Source organism: Dipodomys merriami, unplaced genomic scaffold, assembly GCF_024711535.1.
Source record: "Dipodomys merriami isolate MVZ:Mamm:240054 unplaced genomic scaffold, mDipMer1.0.p SCAF_2, whole genome shotgun sequence".
Lineage (NCBI taxonomy): Eukaryota > Metazoa > Chordata > Mammalia > Rodentia > Heteromyidae > Dipodomys > Dipodomys merriami.
The window spans coordinates 9619447-9632044 of record NW_027203381.1 but is presented as its reverse complement, the minus strand read 5'-3'; the positions used below and the strand labels follow the sequence as shown (position 1 = coordinate 9632044).

The window sequence follows — 12598 nt, the reverse complement described above, 5'->3', positions numbered from 1 at the left end:
AGGAATATCATTCAATAAACTGTACATATACATACTTAAATACAGTTGGTGAGTTATGACCCACTTATACACACATGAAATCATTACTACACTTGAGATAATAAATATGTAATATACCTCTAAAAGTTTTTTCAGGCCCTCTGTAACACCTACCTCTCATCTTGTAATCCCTTCAACATTTTTCCTATTCAAAAAAACATCAATTACTGAAATTCTTTTTATACTGTGGTTTACATTTCCTAGACATAAGAAACATCTTTTCTGGGATTTCTTTATATTTTCTACACATAAATCCCTAACCAGATTCACACTTTGCAAAGATATAGTCCAAGTCTGTCTTCCAGTCTCTTCACTAGATCTTTTAAAGATTTGAAAGTTTATTGTTTACTGTTTTTTGTTTGTTTTTCAGTAGCAGGGTTTGAACTCAGGGCCTTATACATGCTCAGTTTGCTTGCTTGCTTGCTTGTCCCTGTCACTCTACCACTCTGCCCATGCCTCTAGCCCAGCTTTTGCTAGTTGTTTTAGAGATGGAGTCTCCAAAGACTTTTTTGCCCAAGCTAGCTTTGAGCTCCAATAATCTGATTCTCAGCCTCCTGAGTAGGACTACGGGCATCCAGAAGGTTTTTATAAAATCCAGTTTATTCATTTGTTCTCTTACATAGCCTTCCTTTATTGTGATTCTAAGAAATTTTCACTCAAATCTAAGCCACAAAGATCCCTTTCTGTTTTCTTAAAATTCTGTACACTTAGGTTTTATATTTAGGCTTACACTCCATTCTCAGTACATTTTTATAGATTGTTAGGTATGTTTGAGATACTTTTCTTTTTTACTTGCATATATATATATATATATATATATATATATATATATATGTATGTGTGTTAGTATAATCTGCTAAAAACAAGATAATCTTTTTTACTGCATTGTCTTTGACTCTTGTTTGGGTGGAAATGTGTCCCTTTCCCAAGAAAATTTGTTCAAGATCTAACTCCTTGTGTCTATGCCCATAAACTTTTTGAAAATAAAATCTGTGTTTATATAAATGCAATTTAGTTTAGATGAGGTCATACACAATTAGAGTGGAACCTAATCCAATGGCTGTCCATCATTCTTATAAAAAAGAGAGGTTTGGAAGATGAGACAGAGACAACATGTGATGATGGAGACAGAGACTGGATGATGTCTCTACAAGCCCCAGAAGACCAAGGATTGCTGGTTACCACCAGAAGCTGGGAGAGAGGTTTGAGACAGAGTGTGAACTCCAGAAGAAACTAACTCTGTCAGCACCTGATTTCATACTCCAGACTACCAGAACCATGAGAAAATAAATTTCTGTTGTTTTGCAATCCCCAGTGTGTGGTCCACGCAGTTTGTCATGACTGCCCTGGGATAATTACATAATGTATACATAAGTATATGGAATACATGTTTTTTAAGCTATTATAACATTAAATAAACTCAGAAGGATCTGGAAATGTGGCTCAAGTGGTACAGCACCAGCTGTCAGTGAAAAAGTCAAGTAAGTGTGTGAGACTCTGAGTTTAAGCCCCAGTACCGGCACAAAAATACATAAATAAGCAAATGAATAAATAAATAAATAAATAAGAACTCATTTATGTGAATGCCCTTGTAACTCTTAATCTATTACACACACACACAGCAGTGTATTAATTACTGTGTTCATTGTGTGGGATTATTCTTTGTTTTTTGAAAGTCTTGGCAAGGATCTCATTTCAAGTCAACAGTGGCACATGATTGATACATAGATAGGACCCATGAATATGCTGTTGTTCTCCGGCAAGTCAGAGGTGGCAGCAGCCCTCTCTAGCTGACTTGGCAGCGTGTGAGGAGCACTCTTACAGTTCCAGGCAAGGGGTAAAGAAAAATGAATCCCCAGATGGATGAAGAGAGACATTTCATGTGGCTGCACTAATGTGAGCCATGCAAAGAGGTTGAGGAGATGGGAGAGAGGGACTTCAGCTTGCTGGAAGCAATATTAAGTACTCATTTGTGCCCAGGCATAGCCCACACTGAAATGTGGCAGGCTGATGAATTCCCCCCTTACAAGACTGTAGAGTTAACCTTCAGAGAGAAGTCAGCATACTTGCCTTCTCTCACACTTGGCATTCCCTGATGTACTCTGCATTTCCCTTCCGTCCCATATGCAATGAAGTTTACTCATCCTCATTGCTGTCCTTCACCAATCTACTCTGGGGCACTTGTGGTCTATCTAACATGGTGTGTGTCTCCGCGATTTGCATCATCAACCACACTTTACTTTTATATTTGCAAATGACTTCCTGGAACTTGACATGGATTTTATGATGACCTGTGCAAGGTGAGATTCTCAAGTGAGAGACCTTATCCATGGACGAATATTAAATAGACCCAGGAGGCATCCTGGGCTTCATCAGCATACTCAAAGCTAACATCCTCGCTACTGAGCTGCAGAACTCACAAATGGGAATGCAAAGCTGACAACTCTCAAGCACCTACTGTATGGAGGCAAGGTGGCAGATGCTTTTCCACATATTACCATGTTAAAATATAAGCAAACCAAAAACGAAAAATTAGGACAGAAAATAAGAACTGTGTATGAAGTACTCACCTTGGATGAGAGGCCATTGGCTCCTGGAAGAACAGGAACATATACAGTGATCTCTGAAGACATTTGTAGTCATTGATTGCATCCCTTCTATTCCTTTATCCCTGAAGAATGGAAAACTGGCTTTAACAATGGACAGCACAATCAGATAAGGATGTTGGCTATGAATTATCCAAGAAATACTGAGTGAACATACTTACATTCTTTCCTGAAAGCATGATGTCACTGTAATACATAAAGGTGTTTTCTTTTTAAATAGATGAGATCAGAAAGGATTTAACGAGGGAGGAGCTAACTGTTTAAAAAGAAATGTGCTCATTATTTGTATAACTATAACCCTCTTCCCCTGCTCATCACCTTTACAATTAAAAAAAACAACAGCACTTTGTTAGCAGAACCTGATACCCAGGTTAATCTCCTCTCAACAGAGCAGGAAGTTATTCCTTTACAGAGAAGGCTGGCATCCTTCCACATTTACAGTATGTCCCATACTTACAAACAGGGTACAAATGCTCTGTAAACTCAAGGCCACTTACCACATCCAGACACCTACATTGATCTAAGCATATGCCATGTACATCTCAGGCACATTTGGCAATCAGGTTATTTATGGGACTTGGCAGAGAAATCTTTACTGGGGTTTTTAGTCAAAGTCTCTGTGACAGCACCCACTGTGTCATTGAACAGGTAAAGTGAATAATAATGTATCCAACTTGGAAGGTCAATTCCTGCTTATATTTCTAATTCTTAAGTACATCATTATTGAGGAACCCCTGTAGTAGTTCCTGCTGTGAAAGTAGACTGTTCATTATTCAAAGTTGTTCTTTGGTTGCACATAACCAAAACAGTACTGCACAAGCAGAAATCCTACTGCTATTATTAACCAGAGCACCCCTTTTCCAAGGGTAAGAGGGCAAGATTGTATAGCCTGTTGGAACTGAAGAGTGGTGTTTGTTTCTTTCCATTTCAGTGTCATCCTCACTACTAGAGTTCATTGGTATATCTGAAAGCTACATGAAATAAAAAATATACTTAGTAACACTCTAATTGATTTGTTTTCTCTCTGACAAAAGGAAACAATGGAAATATCCCATTTGATCTAAAAGAGAGCTCTGAGCTTACAGAAATAGAAACTTATTGCAAAAAATTCTCTGTAGGTTCCCATTAGCCAAAGATAAACTATACTTTAAAATGCCAAACAGGAGGAACATGAGTGTTCTAAACGAGGTTCACTACTTGGCTGTCCTTGGACATGTTTTCTAATAAAGCCTAAACTAGACTAATAGCAATCTTAAGGAGACATCATTGTTTTTATATCCTTTCTATTAACTAACCACACTTGGGAACACTACATTACTGAGAATGAATCATAGGACCAGTCAAGAGATGGTCATGTATCCATCCTTCTAAGTCTTTGCTTATTAATAAAGTTATTATTGAAGGGTCATCTTCTAAGAGTTTTTCAGCAATGTATTCAGTTGTTTGGTCAAAGTTCCGTACTTGACAAGGAATTCTTTCTTTCCCAACTTGAAAATAATGGTAATGGCAATGTATAGTCATTGTAAACAGAAAAATATCCACAATAGAAGAAATGGTGGTCATTGTTAGGTCTGTACATATATATTCCAGTTCTCCTCTCTTATGGCTTTCATATTTATATATCCTCACAGAATTCGTTTGTTAATTTCTAGCCCTCAATGTGATGGCACTGGGAGGCAGAGCCCTTGGGAGGTAATTAGATTTAATTAAGGTCATGAGATTAGAACACTCACTATGGGGGTGAGGATGGGGGACTAGAGCACGCTCTCTTGTCCATCTGAGGACATTGAAAGAAAATAGCTATGTACAAGGAAGAACACTGACCAAGGACCTGTTTTACAAAGTCCTTGATACTAACATACTGAGGGGTTCAAAGAGGATGGAAGGCTTGTATGTGGTGTGTGTGTGTGTGTGTGTGTGTGTGTGTGTGTGTGTGTGTGTGTGTGTGTGTGTGTGTGTGTGTGTGTAACTACAGCACAATGAAATACATCACAGGCTGTTTGGACAATGAAAGAGGAAAAGAGGATGATGGAAATATGATGGAAGGCTTGCATTTGTTCAAGGTACACTGTGTGCCAATATGGAAATCTCATAAGGAAACCTCTTTGTATTACAAATGCACGTTAACTCGGGAAATAAATTTTAAAAATTGATTTCACAGATCCCTTTACCTTCTTGAATTTCTCTGTAAAACTGACAGCACAGATTTTGATTCTAGAGTTATGAGATGACCCTGTAGACTGTCATCCTCCTCCCCCATCTCTACCTACAGGTATTCAAAGTATCTGCATCCTGCAATCTCCTCTCATGAAACCTTTGAGTTTTGGTTTATGTGTTTTGTGTGTATCATTTTGTTCCTCTCAGTATTAGGGGCTGAATTCAGAGCCTTGCACTTACTAGGCAAGTACTCTACCACATAAGCCACATCCTAGCATCTCTCTCCAGAGACAGTCCTACCTCTCTTGAACATTCATACACAGTCTTTATACCCTTCATGGAACCCAACTAATTCACTGCGATTGTAACAAGTGGTATTGTGTGCCTGCCTGTTTAAAGTCTTCTTTCTTGAATACATTTTCAGGTATTTTGGAGGTTTAAGGGAAGTTGATCCAAATGTTCATTTTTTTCTCTAGGGGAGATATTTGCCTTGGATTTCTCTTCTTTCTAAGTGAGCTGTTCTAAAGAAGTGAGAAAGAACCACGAAAGACCTTTCTGTTTATCTGTTTACCTGGGCATAAGCTGTTCTTACAAATTGCTTTCTGTCCTTGTTCTGTTCCTCTACTGCCTAAAATTCCCAAGCAAGGGTATCCTCTAACACTGCTAAATGACAAGAATAAGTAAAGCAGACCCACTTCTCCCACTGAAATCATTATTTTTCTTTTTAATTTTTATTATAAAGGTGATGTACAGAGGGATTATAGTTATGTAAGTCAGGTAATGAATACATTTCTTTTGGGGCAGTGTCTCTTCCTCACTCATTTTCTTCCAGTTTTCCACTCCTAACCTCCTTCCCCCACAGTTGTATAGTTCATTTTCAACATAGTGTCTAGTGAGTATCACTACTAAATTAGTTCACCCTTTGTCCCACCATTTCTGTGCTTCCCCTTACCCTACCCAAATCAGATATCTTACATACAAGGCCAAAGGTACAGAAAAAAAGTGACAAAAGGGGAAAACAGAAAAAAAATTAAACTAAAGTAAAAAACTTCTTGTTTCCATTTCTTAGGATTCATTTTATCTTACCATATGCACATACCTATTGAGCCCTTGTGATTCACTCCTAAGAATATTCTCTTTTGGTCTCACTGTGTGAATATTTAGAGTCCTCTTTAATTTATTATGTCCAAGTGTAATTTGTTGTCTTTTACTATCCATTCTGTTTATTTGTCAATTTATAGGCACATTCTAACTATTACAAATGGGGGGAACTATGTAACCTATGTTTCTTTGGTTCTGGTGTACTTCACTTGATATAAATCTTCCAAGTCTTTCCATTTTCTTACAAATGGGATAATGTCATTCTTTTTGATTGAAGCACAGAATTCCATCATGTATATATACATTTTCTTGATCCATTCATCTACTGAGGGCCATTTGGGTTGATTCCATATCTTGGCTATTGCAAACAATGCTGCAGTGAACATGGTTGTGCTGGTAGCTTTAGTGTGGCCTGGTTTGTGGCTATTTGGATAAATGCTCAGGAGTTGGATTGCTGGGTCATAGGGAAGCTCTATGTTTAGTTTTTTGAGGAACCTCCATATTGCTTTCCCAGAATGGTTGAACAAATTTATATTCCCACCAACAATGTAGTAGCATTCCCTTTGGCCACATCCTCACCAGCATGTTACTGTGGTGAGATGGAATCTCAATGGTGTTTCGACTTGATTTCTTTTGTGGCCAGAGATGTTGGCCATTCTTACTTCTTCTGAAAAGTCTCTCTTTAAGTCTTTAGCCCATTTACTAATTGAGTTGTTGTTTCTTTGAGGATTTGTGTTTTTTGGGGGGGTTAGTTTTTTTAAATCAAAGTACATTTTAGATATGAGGCCCTTGTCTGATGTATAGCTAGTAAAGATTTTTCTCCCATTCTGTGGGCTTTCTATTTATCTTGCTAGCTACATCCTTTGCCATGCAGAAATTATTCTGTTTTATGCACACCCATTTATCCCATCTTTCTTTGATTTGTTGTGATTCTGGATCTTTTCTTAGGAAGTTTGACTGGTGCCAAGGAGCCCTAGTGTTGTTTCCCTATCCATTTCTGTAATATTTTTAAGGTATCTGGTCTTACCTTGAGGTCTTTGATTAATTTGGAATTGATTCTGTTGTAGGGTAATATATAAGGATCTAGCTTCAGTTTTCTTCATGTGTCTAGCCAGTTCTGCCAGCACCATTTGTTGAAGAGGCTGTCTTTGAAAATATTAACAAAATCACCAGACCCTTGGCAAATCTGATCAAAAAAAGGAAGAGAACACACATAAACAAAATTAGAGATGAAAATGGGAACATCATGACAGAAACAATCAAGATTCAGAACATTATAAGCGAATACTTTGAAAACCCTTATGCTAACAAATTGGAAAATCTTGAAGAAATGGAAGAATTCCTAGCAAATATTGATATACCCAAACTAAACCAAGAAGACTTATACCCACTAAATAGATCCATAACAAGTAATGAAATAGAAATGGCAATTAAATAGCTCCCATCCAAGAAAAGCCCAGGTCCAGATAGAGTCAACAACAAAATTCTATATGGCCTTCAAAAGAGAACTCACTCCAGTACTCCTCAAACTCTTCAATAAATTGAAAGTGAAAGATCACTACCAAACTTATTCTATGAAGCCAGCATAACCCTCATCCCAAAACCAGATAGGGAGTCATCAAAGAAAGAGAATTGTAGGCTCATCTCTTTGATGAACACCGATGCAAAACCCCTCAATACAATTCTCGCCAACTGAAGTCAACAACTAATCAAAGAAATTATACACTGTGATTAAACAGGATTCATTCCAGGGTTGCAAAAGTGGTTCAATATACATAGGCAATTAATGTAATTCAACACATCAACAGAAGCAAGGACAAGAACAACATGATCATCTCAACCAATGCAGAAAAGCACTTCACAAGTTTCACAAGAATATGATAAAAGCTCTGGAGAAGCTAGGAGTCCACAGAATATTCTTCAATATAATAAAGGCTGTATTTGACAAACCTAAAAGCCAGCATTATCCTTAATGGTGAAAAGTTAAAACCATTTCCTCTAAAATCAGGGATGAGATAAGGATGCCCACTCTCTCCACTCCTCTTTATTGGAATTCGTAGCAAGAAGAATAAGGCAACAGAGAAACATAAAGGGGATCCAAATAGAGAAAGAAGTAAAATTATCCTTCTTTGCAGATGACATGATACTGTATTTAAAGAACCCTGTAAATTCATCTCCCAAGTTATTTGAGCTGATCTGAAACTTTGGCAATCCCTCAAAAAATCAGTGGCTTTTCTGTATACCACCAATGAGAAGAGAAAGACTGAAATTAGGAAAGCAACTCCATTTGTAATAGCCTAAAAAATACCTAGGAATTAACCAAAGAGGTGAATGGCTTCTATGATTAAAACTTTAAAAATCAGAAAAAGGAAATAAAAACAGATTTAAGGAAATTTAAAAACTACCATGTTCCTGGATTGGAAGAGTTAACATCATGAAATGGCAATACTGCCAAAAGATGTCTACACATTCAATGGAATATCTATCAAGATCCCAACAACATTCTTCAGTGATATAAAGGAAGCAATCCAAAAACTTCATGTGGAATAAGAGAAAATCTTGAATAGCAAAAATAATCTTTTGCAGAAAGAACAGTGCTGGAGGAATATCAATACTAAACTTCAAATTCCATTACAAAGCTGTAGTAATAAAAACACCTTGGTACTGGCACAAGCATAGGCCTGAAGACCAATGTAATAGCTAGAAGACCCAGAATGAGCCCACAGACCTTTAGCCAACTAATATTTGATACAGGAGCCAAAAACACAGAATGGAAGAAAGACAACCTCTTCAAAAAATGGTGCTGGTAGAATTGGCTATACCCATGCAGAAAACTGTCACTAGATCCTTATGTATCACCCTGCACCAGAATCAATTCCAAATGAATCAAAGATCAAGACATAAGACTAGATACATTGAAAATATTACAGAAATGGTAGGGGAAACACTATGGCTTCTTGGCATAGGTCGAAACTCCTTAAGAAAAGATCCAGAATCACAACAAATTAAAGAAAGACTGGATAAATTGGAGTGCATCCAACAGAAGAGTTTCTGCATGGTAAAAGACATAACTAGCAAGACAAATAGAAAGCCCACAGAATGGGGCTTTCTTACTTTTGCTTTATTCTTACTTCAGTTTGGGGGTGGGATGCTATATTTAACTCAGGGAAATAAAATAAGGATTTGCTTCTTTTTGCTTACTTGTTGGGATCACATGACTTCATTTCCTTGTGATCCTGTTCTGTTGATTTTATCAGCATTTGTGGTGTGTTCCTGGTATGTCTAGATGAATAATGTCCCTCCAAGATCGACATCCTTCCCAGGACTTCAGAATGTGACCTTATTTACAAATGGAGTTTTATTTACAAGTGGAGTTGCTTTTCTGATTCCAGTCCTGCTCTTCTCATTGCTGGCCTACAGAAAAGCTACTGATTTTTTTGGTGAGTTAATTTTCTACCCTGCTAGCTATACATATCAGAGTTACATAAGTACAAACCAAAGAATGCAAGAATTTCCAACACTAATTAGAGTTTAAGAATGAAACACAGATTCTCCCTCTAGTTGAAAGTACTAAAGTTATCAATATCTTGATTATAGACTTTTGGTCAAAAGGCTATAAGAGAAAAAAATTTCTGATGTTTTAAGCCACTAATTTGTCAGACTTCGTTGCAGCAGCCAAGAGAAACAAATATAGTATCTTTGGATTACATTCTTTCCAACTCTCCTCAATCTGTTTGACCTTTTTAAGATGAGTCTTCACACAATGGCCCTACATATTCCTGCATTTGCTGATGCTTTCTTTCCAAGATTGTTTCTTGAGCTGAGTAAAATAGGGTATGAAGTCTGAACTCTTCTGTTTGTAAATAAGAGCTCATCAATATCTGAACCAATGGTGTGATCATTTTTCAAAAATCTCTCTTTTGGCACCATGCAACACAGTGCCTGACCCAACACATGGCTTCAATAATATCTAAGAAAATTATGCAACTAACACTGCACATTACACCTGTTCTCTTGGAACCTCTCATACTAAACATTAATTTCAAACAACTGAATTGCTAAGTCTATGAGTGCTGGCATACTGCATGGCCCATTATGCAACAATAATAAACTGGGCCAAACTGGGCCATTCCATTCACCTATGGGTAACAGCCATTCCATGGCCCATTAGTGTCATTCTCTTCAAAGATTACATCAGGACAACCAAAGGAATAGACAATCACCACATCTAGGTTTTCTATCTTTAAAATAACAGAAGATCATTAATCACTGACTTTGAATGAAAATCCTATGACTGAAGAGGCAAAACAACAACAAAAGGCTAAAAAAGAAAAGCTAAATTATCCTCTTAGTTTGAAAAGTGAGGTTCCATATACCATGTCATAATGAATGTGTATATATAGCTTATCACTCAATAGTTTGTTTATTCATTTGTTACTCGTCTTAATAAGCTGGCTCACAAATTAGGTAATTACTGGATCCTGTATATGCTTCACTTTCTCTCCAAACCTAAGACAAAGCCTATTTTCTCATATTGGTTGACAAGGAGTCTCAGTTAGCTAAGAACTAGCACATGTCAGTCAGCTAGGAACTAAGGTTCTCTCAACTAGGATGCAGCCAAACCAGACAGTTCTGTCTCAAACACAGAGAGAAAACCAATTTACGGTCTTCTCCCAAATCACTATGCTTGGGGGATTCTTGAGTCAACTTTATCGCTTGAAATCATATCCCTTACAGTTAAACAAAGGGTGACTGAAGCATCTACTTCAGCATTAATTCACCTAATTTGTGGTATCTAGGGGATGCTTTAACTAGTTCCACGATATTATTATTATTCCCTTAAATATAGCAGAGTATCTACTTAATTCTTATAGGGTCTCAGGAAAGCAGCCCCCTTCCTTAGAGGTAGTTAGGAAATCTATAGCTGCTTTCAAAGTTTTATTGCTTTCTGCGACAAGCAGTTAATCTTATTTTCTCTCTACGGCTAGTCATTAAATGTTGAAGACCTCTGCTAATTCAGGATGCTCTGATCCATAGTGAATCTAAAGGAAAAGAAAGCCAACTATAGTCAGACTGTGGTGGTGCATGCATGCATTTTAGGAATGTGCTGATTACAAAGGCAGAGTCGCTGACTGTCCATGATGAGCTCCAGAAATGGTCTCAAATTTTCTAGTATTTGCTTCACAGATTCAAGTAACCAGGAGACAAAGCTCCTTTATTGAGATGTCTTTCTCCATTGAAACACTGTTCAGGGCGCTAACAGGTCAGAATTTCTCTACAAGGAAGAACAGAATACTTAATAGGTATCACATGGGGAGCAGAGACGATTCAAAAAGATTAGAGAAAGCCAGCTGCTGCTGCTCACACCTGCAATCTTAGTTATTCAGGAGGCTGAGCCCTGAGGATTGCAGTTTGAAGCTAGCCTGGGCAGGAAAATCTGTGAGATTCTTATCTCCAACTAGACACAAAAGCCAGAAGTGGAGCTGTGGTTCAAGTGGTAGAGTGCTAGCCTTGAGCAAAAAAACCCCAAAAAACTCAGGGATAGAACCTAGGCCCAGAATTCTCAAGCCCCAGGATTGCTAAGAACAACAAAAATACAGACCAGAGAATGATACCTTGTTTCCAATCAGAGAAAATATTCTTATCCCTATTTCAGGACCAAGATAATTGAATATCTCAATTGGCATTGAGGTGTTCAATTGGTGCTTTGGTTGTTTCATTGTTTTGATTTTTTGATTTGGGGTGTGTGTGTGTGTGTGTGTGTGTGTGTGTGTGTGTGTGTGTGTGTGTGTGTGTGTGTGTGTGTGTGTGTGTGTGTGTGTGTGTGTGTGTGTGTGTGTGTGTGTGTGTGTGTGTGTGTGTGTGTGTGTGTTGGTACTGGGGCTTGAACTCAGGGCCTCATGCTCTTGCTTGGCTTTTTCACTCAGGGCTGGGGCACTTACCTCTTGAGCCTCCACTCACAGAGTCTTCTGCCTGGGCTAGCTTTGGACAAAGCTTTACCTTCAGATCTCAGCTTCCTCAATAGCTAAGATTACAGGTGTGAATCACCAGCACCCAGATGGTGCCCTGTTGAATAGAAAAAAAAAAAAAAAGGCACTAGCCACTTGTAAGTTTATGAGAAGAGATAGAAGAAAACTGGAATAATGAGGGGGAGGAGGCTAAAAACCCAGCTTCACAAGTTTGCCCCAGGTTACCTCCACCATGTGAAAAACAGGGCTGCTATGAAGGTGACACAGAAAGCCAGCAACACTTAAGGCTGTAAAGAGCTAGGGCAAGAAAGAGACAAGTCCACCCAGAAGTGAGAAACCGCGTAGTCACAGACATTCTGTCTGCATCAGCAAGCTGACAAATGAGGAGAGAGGACAAGTCAAAGTTCACCTCCTTGCTTCTTAAAGCTGGTACTGGTTTTATTTGATAAAAATCACTTGACAAGTCTCTTGGGAGAAAGTGATCAGAAGCAGGTCAAGAGAAGGCTGGAAAATGAGGAAATTCAACTGTTTTCTGTGTTTTCAGTATCCCAAAACATTGCAGGTCTGAACCTCCACACGGCGTTGGGCATGATTATTTATCAGCTGCTGGTGTCTGCCAATAAGTAGCACACAAAGATTTCTTTTCCTCACAAACAACAATAACAACAAAAACATTCCCTGTTGTGGTAGCAGATCAATGACATCATACAAATGACATCATTGGTG

General features: G+C 38.0%; 1 long non-coding RNA gene across 1 annotated transcript in view; it reads right to left on the bottom strand.

Moving 5' to 3' along the window:
• Positions 1-12598, bottom strand: part of LOC138831951 (uncharacterized) — a 651402-nt gene that overhangs the window by 581718 nt on the left and 57086 nt on the right. The window contains exons 3-4 of the long non-coding RNA XR_011373464.1: positions 6931-7089; positions 2610-2710 (exon numbers count right to left, since the gene is read on the bottom strand). This is a non-coding gene — a long non-coding RNA (uncharacterized lncRNA). The remainder of the gene's footprint in view (positions 1-2609; positions 2711-6930; positions 7090-12598) is intronic.